The 13,045-nt window shown below is 27.2% G+C and overlaps 1 protein-coding gene and 1 non-coding gene across 3 annotated transcripts in view; one reads left to right on the top strand and one right to left on the bottom strand.

Annotated features, from left to right (window-relative positions):
• The window catches only part of LOC105226314 (patched domain-containing protein 3), a 78,627-nt gene that overhangs the window by 35,931 nt on the left and 29,651 nt on the right, over nt 1-13,045 (bottom strand). The gene's annotated exons all lie outside the window — the stretch shown is intronic.
• Nucleotides 8,184-8,257, top strand: Trnan-guu (transfer RNA asparagine (anticodon GUU)). Its single transcript has one exon. It is a non-coding gene; the product is annotated as a tRNA-Asn (tRNA).

The raw sequence follows: 13,045 nt of genomic DNA, 5'->3' as shown, positions 1-13,045 counted from the left end.
CCTTGTATGGAAAACTTTTTTGTTTGACGAGATATCTGCAAGAAATTCGGCATGAGTAATGCTTAAAGATAACGCTATAATCTCCAAGGAAATTTTTTAAATCAGACGACTATAGCATATAGCTGCCATACAAACTGACCGTTGAAAGTAAGGTGCTTATATGAAAAACTTTTTTATTTTACGAGTTATCTGCACGAAATTTTGCGTAAATTTATTTTTCTATTCAACACTATAATATCCGAAAATATTGTTCAGCTCAGACCACTATAGCCAATAGCTACCATACAAACTGACCAAACAAAATCAAGTTCTAGTGAATTTTTTAAATTAAATATATATTTTTTTATTAACAGTTAATTGACAACTAATATAATTTGCATTACAATTATTTTGCGTTTAGCTGCTGATGGTCAATCACTGCAAACGCCGGCTAATTTATTGTTTGGTAGTCTGACGCATGCGCGACGCACAGCCAACTAAACACATGTGCCTATATGTATATGCAAATGCATGCTTAGCATGCCAAATAAGCGCGTCTTTATGTGCGTTTGGCTGCTTTAAAAAAATAGTCAACTATTTACATGCATGCATTGTACATAAGTGCACCTTAACTGCCAATATAGCGTTCGCTTATCCGTCATACTTCCAACATTTTCAATTTCTATTTTATATTTGAATTGAATTTTTTGCTCGCCGCACAAGTAGCCTCGAAATTGGCTTTGCTATTGTTTTAGTAATAGATTTATTTCTATGATATCTTTGAATTTTTATTTTATTATTGACAATGCGTGCGGCTCTCTGTTGCTAATGGTGTAAATTAATATGCAACATGGTGTAAAATGACGAAATATTTTCGGAAAATAATTCAAGTGAAAAAAATTGTGATAAAAATTTTGGTTGACATCAATGTTATTGCTGTCGGCGTCGTGCGTGAGCCATAAAGCTAACTTTTTAATAGTCAAGGTCCTCTCTCGTTGCAAAAGCGCAAAATGAGAGTAGTGATGAGAACTGTTGTAAAGAAATTATTATTTGTAAATATTTCTATGTCTTTGTCTATGACTATGTCTATGTCTATGTCTATGTCTATGTCTATGTCTATGTCTATGTCTATGTTTATGCTTAGAACTACTTTACGAATCCTTATCATACATTTTTTTCTTTTCACTTTTACTTTTTATTTCAGTTCACGACAGTCATAATTTTTCCGCCCACACGTGTTTGCATACGTATATAAATAATGTATATAAATACATACATACATATATACATTTAGATTTATGTCACTTGGCCATATTGTTTGTTGCGGTTTTCGTACCAACTACTGTTCACTGCCGCTTGTAAAGCCAAAAAAATTGTCAATGACTTTTGAGCGATAACGATTTTCGCATTTTATATTTTACAGTTTTTACTGTTATTGATTTGTTATACTATTCATTTGGTTTACTGTTTTGCATTTATTTTTTTTACTGTGCTTGAGGGTCGAATTGCGTAAAAAACCCGCGAATAACATTGTAACCAATTCGGAGTTCGTTTGAAATCTAAATGAGGACTAGAATTTCAATTTTAAAGTAGATGGACAAAAAATAAAACAAAAATATATATTTATGTATATGTATATCAAAAATTTACAACATATATTAAGGTTACAGTGAAATTATATTTTTGAGGAAAATTTCTGTTAGTTGCAGAGTATACAAAGCAGTATTGTCACTCGACAGAATTAATACGAAATATATTTTTCCAAACAATATAAACCATTTAATGGAATTAGTAAGTGTACTCCTCGCATAGTTTCAAGAGAGAAAAGTATATAAGGTTGCCACATTTTTGGAAACTTATTTGGTCTAAAATTTGTTTTAATATAGAAGCGCTAGAAACGAAAACAAATCAACAAAATTTGTAATTAACTTTTTTAAGATGGTTACCACCTGTTTCAAATTTTTAATTAACTATTTGTAGGAGAATTCATTTCTCAGACTAACGATACTGAATAAAATTTAAGTCAAACACGTTTTTCGTTGGTGCTGCCACCTGTTTAAAAACTAATTCAAAATATTTGTTTATATGGCAACATCTTAAATGTTGAATTTTGCTGAAATGTGTAAATAAAAATATTCCATATTAGAAAATTGTTGAGAAAAGGTTGCCACCTTGTTAAAAAAAATAAATTTAATATTAATATTGAATAATTTATATTACCTAGAAATTGGATCAAAATCTATGGGAAAAATAATTTCTGCATTAGAAAGTTTTTGAGAAATGTTGCCACATTAACCCAACAAAAAACAAAAAAATATAAAATAAATTTAATATTAATATTAAAAACTTTATGTTGCCTAGAAATTGACTAGATACTAAAGCACTAAAATTAAATAATAGTAAAGTACATTTTTGAGATGGTTGCCACGTGTTTAAGTTTTACAAGCACCTATATTATATATACATACATACATATGGACGCAACATATATATATATGTACATATAACATACATATATATATGTATATGGACGCAAAAATAGTGATATCTAAAAAAAATATAATTAAAAACATTGCCATCTGTTTAAAAAATTGCTAATCTGTTTAAAAAATGCCATCTGTTTAAAAAATTAATTAAAAAACTGCTAATACGGCAACATTTTAAATGTTGAATTTTGCTTAATTCTTCTAATAAGAATAATGATGGCCGTCCTACAGTTCAAAAATAATTTTTGTTGTAGAAAATTTTTGAGAAGTGTTGCCACCTTTTGAAAAAATTTAAATGAATTAGATATTTATACTCAATGAAAGAAAATAATAACAAAGCTTCAACTGCTTTAATATTTAGTCAAAAGGAGAATGCCATCTGTCTAAAAAATTAATTCAAATTTATTGTGATTATGACAACAATAAAAATAATGATGACCGTTCCATGGTATAAAAATATTTGTTTCAGAAAATTTTTAGGAAATGTTGCCACTTAAAAAAAAATTAAATTAATTAAATATTAATATTCAATAAAAGTAAAATAACAAAGCTTCAACTGCTTTAATATATAGTCAATGAACTCTACGAGATATAAATATTTGACTCTCCCCTTCAAAGAAAGCTTTCATCATTAGCATATATGGACTTTCCTCAACGACAAATATGTCGCAACCAAAAGACTGCTAAAAAATAAATCAGTAGATTAATATATTCAAACAATATTATGCAAATTAACACAAAATAATCAATAAAGAGATGGAAAATGAGAATAATTGAAAGAAAGATGAAGAGAATGCGATTAATTTTAGAAGAAGAAAGAAAGCTAAATTTGAGTAAAAAAAGGTATTTAAGTTAGATATGAGTTGGTAAAATTTTGAATTTTTCACCAAAAGGCATTATTTGGTTTTAATATATTGTGGTATATATGTACATACATATAGGTACATTAAGCTCAAAAGCTAAATTAGTTTAGATTTTTAACAAATTATAATTTTTACTTTTACTTCGTTTCCAGTGAAGATTTGTAGGCTTAAGAGTTTATTGACCCATCATTAGATTGCTGAAGCGCTAAGGCTTTCAAATTATTACTTTAGGGTCTAATAAGGCACCTATGAAAAATCAAAAATTACCCAAATATGCATAATATTATATATAGAAATGTATGTATGTTATGAAAAATAAAATTGTTTAAATTTTTCTTCAGAAATTCTGAAAAAATTGCTTATTCATTTTCATCTGAATTTGCTTTTGGGTGATAAATTAAAATATGCAAATAATTATAGCAAAAACACATACTGACCTAAAATAAACAAATTCTTTATACATACATATATGTATGTCTATAAATATTTATTTACATTTGTATATTTACTATACATATTCACAAGCTTTTGCTATTACTTACTAGCAACTTCTTTAAACTTGCTGTTGCAAAATATATCAATCTGTATTTATGCACTCATTATGCCAACAAAAACAACTAGTACAGCACCACGCACGATTATAAACAGCAACCAACTACAACAACATCATAAACAACAATGTCATGGTCCAATGCGAGGCACAAAGGCCATTCGTGCGACAAACAAGCCAACTAAAGCAACCGCGCAGCGATAGACAACCAAAGACTTAAGCGACGAACTTCATTTTTTGGCAAATGTAGTGCAAATTTAGCGGTTGAATTAATAAAATATTTAATTAGAGTGTGCAAAAGGAAAAAAGAACATTAAAAATGTCTGGTGGACTATAAAAATTGTTTCTGTTTTATTTTTAATTTATCGTTATGGCTTTTTTGGCAACCGGTAGTTTTTATGGTATGGTATATACATATTTACAATATTATTAATTTCGGTTTCATTTTGTTTTTAGTATTTTTTTTAAAGTGCCTTTTATGCTTAAATTTAAAAGTAAAAAATTTGTTGTTTTGTTTTTTGTTGTAAAAACATGATATAACAGTTTTATTTTTATCTTGATGACTTTTATATATATTTTGACTTAAGATTTTTCCTTCTTAGCATCGAAATATTAACACAACTAACTTTAGATTTTGTGTTTTCGTAAACATTTTTATGGACATTTTCTATCAACAGTAATTTCATCATTTTTCATAATTTTTTTATTTTCTATAATTTTTTTTGGAATAAAATTGAAAGGTGTACAAATAAGACATTTTTGCACATTTATAGTTTTTTTTTTATTTATTAAACGGTTCAAAATAATCAAACGAGGAATTCATTTTTTATTAAAAACATGACTATTTTATTTAAAAAAATTTGATTAATAAAAAGTGTTAGAAAAATATTAATGTGTATAATAAATTTTGCAGCAGCTTTATGAATCTATTTTCTATAAACGAAAATTCAAACCCAAGAGATTTGTTACAAACTTAAAAATGTGAATTATTTTAGAAAATTTTTTATCAAAAAAATTTAAAAAAGTAAAAAAAAATACAAAAATACAAAAAAAACTTTTAAATTAAATTTTTTTAATAAACAACTTTTTTAAATAATTTTTTTTAATGTTTACAAAAAAAAAATAAAGTTAAACATTAAAAAAATTTGTTTCATAAAAAAATGTAGTATCAAAAAACTATTTGAATTATAAACTTATCAGCTTTTTTATAAAAAAATTTTAATAAAAAATGTTAAATAAAGTAATAATGCAAAACATTATCTTTATTCATAAATGAATATGAACAATATAAAAGATAAATTTTGCAAAAAATTTGACTAAAAAAATTAAACAAAAAACTAATTAAAAAAAAAAAATTACCAAAAAAAATTTACCAAAAAAATTTATTAGTATTAAAAAATGTATTCGGAAGAAAACAATTTAAATTATAAACCTGTCAGAATTTTTATAAAAAAAAATCAAAATAAAATAATAACAAAAAAATATTTATATTAAAAATGTATTAGAAAATAAATGTGATATATAGATATAAAAAAAAATTAAGAAAAAAATATTAAAAACGGTAAAAAAATATAATTTTGATTAAAAAATTTATTGGAAAAAAATAAACAGTATGAATAAAAAAATCTGCCGCGTTTTTCATCTAACAAATTTTAACAAAAAAGTTTAAATAAAATAATACATAATTTTAAAATTTTCAAAAATTCTTAAAAAATCAAATTTGTCAAAAATTAAATCAGCACTTCAATTATTTAATATTTAAACAATTAGCGAAAAAGCTAACGATTTAACTACTCATCGTTAATTAATAACGTGTTAACCAACAAATTACGCCGGCGCTTTCGCTTTTTCGCCTCAACGCAATAAATTAGCGAATTGTATGTTAGACCACAAGCCAGCGCACCGGCCGCTGAATTAAGTTATTTCGAGAATTTTTATCGCATTTATTTGCTTATGTCCGCAAATGCAAATATTTGACCCACTTTTCGGTTCGTAGCTGTTTTGGCAGCGATTTTTCAAATGCAAATTAAGCAACGCAAATAACAGTCAATAAAAAAATGTGGCGAAGAAGCGAACAAAGCGTTTGCAAACTGTTAGACTGAGATTGACTGCATTTAATGGCGTTGTTTGAATTTTTATTTCACTTAATTTGGCATATTGGCATGCGCGTCGGTGAAGATGACGCGCTGCGCTTTGATTTCATCTTTTTTCGCGCTCACCTTGCACGCAGCTAGTCATATTTGCTGACAGCTGGCGCAGAGCTGCAGCAACGCAAATATATATGTACATATGCGTATGTATACACGTATGTGTCTTTATTTGCAATTTCAATTTTTACAATTTGTAATGCAATTTGTTGACGGGTTTTTGAATGTTGCATGCTTGAGCTTTCTTGAAATGGTGTTTTTATGATGCGCCTACATACATACTCTACATTCACACACATACACACATGGCACGTATGTGCGTGATTACAGTGGAAACGAAGTATTTGCTCAACGCGTACCACCAGCCGAGCCAATGCAGCGAGTTCAGGGCCGTGATGCGTTGCGCGGTTGACACAAACGTCAAGGTGAGCGATTGCATACTCCACTGCTTAATTGCTGTTGATTAATTTCGCGTTTAAATTATATTTTCAGGTTTGATGAATTAACTAAAAATTTCATTATAAATATGTCAGCTATCGCTCTCTGCATATGATTGCCTGCCTTTGGAAAACTATAAAAAATCCGTTAAGAAATACCGTTATCAAATTTCAAGTTAAACGATAACTAGTTTTATAACATAACGGTATCTTTGTGTATATATTTTTGTGCAATGGATTAAAAAATTTTAGGTGTTTAAACACTGTTCGATATTGCCATATTGTCATTTTGGTCAATTAAATTGTTATAAAAAAATTTAAATTTTTTAAAAGTTTTCTATTAAAAATATTTAATTTTAAACATTTTTAGCAAAAATATTTTTTTGGTTTTTTTTTTTTCAAAAGTATTTTTTTTTTAGAAATTTAAAAAAAAAATTTCTGAATTGGAAATTTTTTATAAAAAATATTTTTTTAGTAATTTTTTATCAAAAGTATATATGTATGCATATATTTTTTATCATATTTGTAAGATGAAAAAATTTAAATTAAAAATAAAATTAATTAATAATTAAAAATAAAGTTAATTAATAATTAAAAATTAAAATAAAACTTTTTTTTTGAAGATTCCTTATATTACGTTACATATACTGAATTTAACGAAACAAAATATTTTAAACAAGTGGCAACTCCACACATAAAACTTTCTGTTGAGAAGCTTTTATAATTTTTTTAATGTAATGTAATCATATCTTTTTATTTATTTTTTTTTTTAAATTTGGTTATAAAATTTAAAATAGTGGCAACCCTTATCAATAAAATTTTAGCTTAGTATAAGAAACCTTAAAATTCTTTATTGTTCCTCACTCATATTGTTATTTAGAAGTTATTGAAATAAAATATTTAACACATATGGCAACACTAATTTTTGTTGACAAGCTTTTTTGAAATATAGGAATACTATTAAATTTGTTTTGAATAAAATTTTATTCAGCAAATTCTTATTTTTTCCATTATATGGCAACTTCCTCCTAGATTTAAAAAAAATATGTAATCAAATCTGATTTTTTTATTTAAAACTCGCTTCTGAATTAGAAAAAACTTTATGTGACCATATCTGATTTTTTATTTGGCCGGGTTTCTTCGAATTCTTTATTGCAATACCGATATTTTAATAACGAATTTTATTAAATGAAATATTTAAAACAAGTGGCAACCTCATAAAACAAAATTTTTTGTTGACTACCTTTTATTAATTTTTATTTGAAATATACAATTTATGTAATTTATTTTTCTTATATTCATTAAAATTTCTTAACATTTTTAATATGTGGCAACCCCTTTCGATATTAAAACAATTTCCGAAAATGTTTGTACTTATATAAAATTTAAACCTTTTTAATGCTTTTTAATACTTATATTTTAATTTTGAGGTTCATGAAGTAAAATATTTAAAACAAGTGGCAACCCCACACAACAAAAATTTTCGTTGGCAAACTTTTTTTAATATTTGGATTGCTTTTAAATTAAATAATTTTTCTAAACATAAGACCACTCTCCACCATCCGTATTTGAAAAAAAAAATCTTGAAAAAAATTTGAAAATTTTTGATTAAAAGCTTCGTTGACGTCAATGTAAATTCTTATCTTCCCTTTAGAAATTCACGGAATTGCAATAAATTCCACCGAATTTCAGCACTGTTACAATAATACTTTTTCCATGTAGCCTCCGTGGCGCAATTGGCTAGCGCGTTCGGCTGTTAACCGAAAGGTTGGTGGTTCGAGCCCACCCGGGGGCGCTCACAAAACTTTTTGACAAATGAAAATTTCTACAGAGGTATGTGTTTTATAATAATAAATAAAATAATAAGGCTAATCAATAGTTAAAACAAATAAAAAATAAAAATGTTGAAGAATGAAGAAAGAAAGCAAAAATGTACTTTGCATAAATTGTAAAATAATTGTTGATAAGCTTTAATATAACTACATTACAATAATACATATATAACAAAAAAATTTTTTTCTAAATGTTTTGTCTTAAAACAACAAAACAGCAAAGTGCCGTTATTTTATATTTTGTTTGTTTAACTAACTTTGCATTTGTTTTTGTATTTCAATAGCTTAAAGTAAAGTTTTCATTTATTTGTTTATATATTGGCATCTACTCATGCATTCAATTCACATGTCACCGTTATAACTATTTGCCGAATGATTAGTGCTATTAACTGTTAAAGCAAACCTCTGCCTAATTCGAGTCAAGCTAAGTGGCAAGCTCTAATTTCAGTGCAATTAGGTGTGAAGTTCATGAAAAGTGAAAATGAGTATTTGCAAATAGTATTTCTCAGCTGCTTTCGAGTTAAGAAAATGTGTTAGTAGGAGTAACTAAAGTCAAGTAAGATTACTTATAGTTACAATAATGAAAAATAAGCACACTTGTTTAGATATTTATACGAGATAGCTCTCGTTTCGCCTCTGCACTATTCGTTAATTGGGAATTCTGTAAAATTTTTAAGTTTGAATTTTTATATGTGAAAGCAGCAATAAAGTAATACAGTTGTATTCTGTACAAGAGCGCATGTTGATAGGCTTTTAAGTGGTAAAAAATATTTGTGAATATTCTAGGAAATTTTGAAGTTGATTCGGCAAATAGTTTCGGAGCTATGACCGTATTAGGTTTTTGAGTCTGTGAGGAAGAAAACTTCTCCGAAACGGCTGAACCAATCTACTTAAAATATTTACACGGCATATACATATATTACATATGTACAATTTTTTAATTCCTTGCATTTCCATTTACTTTTTTAGTTTTTAAAAAAATTTTAATGCAAAGGAAAAAATATTGAAATTCTGTTATAATTAAAAACATTGTTTTCTTCATATTAAAAATCTGATATCTTTTTTTAGGAAAAAATTCAAGATTTATTAATTAATTTTTTACTTTCTTGCATTTCACCGATTTTACAAAAGAAAGACAAATTTAATTTAATTTAATTTAATTTAATTTATTTCCAAAATTTTATTTTAAGAAAAAAAAATTATTTTTTATTTTTACAAAAAAAAAAAAATATTTTTTAGAAAAATTTGAGGATTTAATAATTTTATTAAAATTTAAATTTATTTAAATATTTTTTTGTTTTTTTTTAATAATAAATAAATTTTTTAAAAATAAATTTTTTTCGGAAAAAATTTATGAATTATTAACTAATTTTCTACTTTCTTCCATTTTACCAATTTTTCAAAAGAAAAACAAATTTTAAAATTTTATTTTTCAAAAATATTTTTAGAAAAAAAAATAATTTTTTTAGGAAAACTTTTGGGATTTAATAATTTTATTTCTTATATCTGTGCATTTCACCACTTTTCAAAAAAAAAAATCTCTTTCAAATTTATAAATTTTTATTAAAAAATTGGAAAAATTCATGATTTATTAATTTATTTTTTACTGTCTTGCATTTCACCAGCTTTTCGAAAGAAAAATTTCATTTTTTTTCTAATTTTTTTATTTAAAAAAAGTATTTTCCTTTGTAGCATAATACAGTTTATAAACTCGCTTAGAACCTTAGTCAATGTAAAAGATAAGATTTTAGATAACAATTTCTATTTTTCAAAGCCATTCTAAGGAGAAAATTTTTTCGCAAAAATTCGTATTTTTTTAGAATGCTCTAATTTTCTCAAATATACAGATTTTGACTAGTCCTTCGTACCTTTACCTGAATTAATCTATTATATTATCATTTTTTTGGCATCTGTATTTGATATTATTTTAATTAGAAAAATCTTGCTCACCACCGGACAGCTGTTTTCCGAAGTCCTACGGAAGATTATAAATTTTCGTAATAAAACAGAATCACATTCCGTGCCAAAAATTATATACATATATAGCTTAGTAAACTATATTTTTTTAGTCAAAAAAAATTATGAGAAATTTAGAGCAAGCTATACATATATAGAAATTTGCTAAAATTTTGCGCGCGTCTGTAATTTACAATTCGTCAAAAATAGTGACAGCTAAAAAAAATATATTTTATTTTTCTCTTAGTAAATCTTATTAAAAAATCTTCACACTGCCAATGCGAGTACATTTAAAAAATCACCCGTCAAATGTGCGACTCATTAGCCCGCTTCCTTAATTTTTTACAGCTCTATACCTTTGTGTATACATATACAACTTTATAAAAAAATTTTTAAGCAATTTTTCCGTCGCACAGCAAACAAATTTTGCAACTGTCATGAGTGCAAATAAATATTAATTTTATAACAAATGTATTGCTATTACTTTAACTCCGTCTAGGCCCGGGCCAGTCATCACTGCAAAGCGTCTTCACTTCAACGCTGACGCTTGATCATTCGTGCAAATATTTGCGCTTATTTGTGACGTTGTGCTTACCAAGTACCCTTCGGCAGCAACAACAACTCTTTTACTTTATTCTTTTTTTTTTTTGTTTGATTGCTATAAAAAGTCTGGCCTGACATTCGTTTCGTTTACTTTTGCAGAAGTGAAAGTTTAATGCGCATGCGCAACGCGCCCAGTCATAGCGGCCATACACAGGCACACATGTGCGTTCGATCGGTATGTGTAAACATGCGGTTTACTCGTGTATGGGCTTGTTCGCGTACCGATCCATGTTCGCGAAAATGTTTGATTTTTTACGATCGGTGCGCGAGCATGTTTATCTCTCGTGTCGCCGAGCAGTGAAGATCGCGGACAATTGCAAGTCTTAAGGGGAGAGACTGCTTTAGAGGCTTCAAAAAATCGATTTTTTTGACGATTTTTTTGGGAGGAAAAGAAATAATTGATTCAAGCGAAATTTCTAGGCTTTATAGTCATATATTTGAACATCTTTCACAAATTTTTTGAATACGAAATCTTTGATATTCTGCCTTTAGGAAGCAATCACCCGATGCAACTCGCATATGCATTTATCAGGAAAAAAAATTCAAAGAGATTCATGTTTTTTAATAACTTATCTTCTAGTTAAACTAAGAGAATTCCAAAAAAAATTTACTTTATTTTGTTTAAAAATATGTTCAAACTTGACTTTTCCTAGTTTTTTTTTTAGTTTAAATAGAAGACAATTTTATGCCAATGATAATAAACTTTGCCCAATTCCAACTTTGCCCGCCAATTAAAATAATCGTAAAAATAAAAAACCGAGAAATCGCGCTCCTCGCTTTTTGCCCAAGCGCTCATATACTTGTATGAATCTGTCTGACGCTCGGACACTATTTCCCTTCTAGTTTCGACAATATTTCGAGTTCCAATCTATAACTTTGTTTGTTGTTAGATAATTTTTAAAGAGATTTAAGCGATTGTTTGAAGCTTCTAAAGCAGGCTCTCCCCTTAATAAAGATTTCGCATCTGAATTTATTGATCTTATAAAAAATTAATTGGCAATTTGGCAAACGAAAAGTGATAAATATAAAAATAAAATTGAGAAAAATAAAAGTTGGAATAACTTATTAACGAAATACAAAGAAATAGATAAAAGTGCTACATTAGAAATAAATTCGAAGAAATGTTCCGGTTGCCTGTCGCACATGTTAACTGTGTGAAGAACGAACGCAAAATGGATTTGTGTGTCGTGTATGGGCAAACGAATTAACACAGATCGAACGCACAAGTGTGCCTGTGTATGGCCGCTATCAGCCAGCTTCATTTGGCGATATTGTGCCTGTGTTTGTGTGGCAGCGATGACAGCGAAGGCGAGTAGTGGGGGCAGAGCCATAAGCTGCGGCAAACGTTATGGGCATGAGCAGCAAAAACAACACAAATATAGGCAAAAGAAAAGAGTTAGCGGAATCGAAGAAAATGAGTGCAAAGCAGCAAAACGCCAGCGTGCGTACAGCTGATTGAGCTATTTGGCGTTGCTTTTGCTTAACGAAAAATATTTATGAATTTTATTTATTAAGTTATGCATATTTCATTGATTTTGCAACTCGCTTATTGCATTTGCGCTTGTTAATCAGCATAATCATCGTCATTAATGTTGTGTAATTGTTGGTTTAGTGAAATATATTTCGAGGAAATTGAGTTTTTGTGGTATGTCTCACTTCTTTGAATGACGAGTTCATCCGATAAACTGTGTAATGTTTGACAAATCAATGATTCAGACAAAACTTTTTTTATTATTTTGCAAAAAAAAATAGTTTTAAAAGAAAAAGATTTATTTATTTAATTTATTTCTTTGCATTTCATTCATTTTCGAAAGAAAAAAAAATTTTAAATTTTTAAAAAAAATTTTGAAAACTTTTTTTTTCAAAACTTTTATGAAAAAATCTTTTGCGGCATAACTCAATTTTTAAGCACTTAGCAACCAAATTTGACTCGCTTAACGTGCTGACCCACTGTTGTTGCTTGCCTGGCATAATCGCTTTATAAACCAATAATAAAAGAAATAGTGATATCTAGAAAATAGAAATGAAATAGAAAATATCTTCATATTTTTTTTACCTTTTTTAAGTTTTTAATGTTTTTTTTTCTTTTTAAAGGTTCAATAGGCCGTAATTTTCTTAAATCATAATGAATTTTTGCCATTAACCATTTTGACTCTCTTAACGCATTTTAATGAAAATTGCATAACTACTTT

This window comes from Bactrocera dorsalis, chromosome 3 (genome assembly GCF_023373825.1).
Source record: "Bactrocera dorsalis isolate Fly_Bdor chromosome 3, ASM2337382v1, whole genome shotgun sequence".
NCBI lineage: Eukaryota > Metazoa > Arthropoda > Insecta > Diptera > Tephritidae > Bactrocera > Bactrocera dorsalis.
The sequence above is the reverse complement of the archived record's forward strand: the minus strand, read 5'-3'. Positions and strand labels throughout refer to the sequence as shown.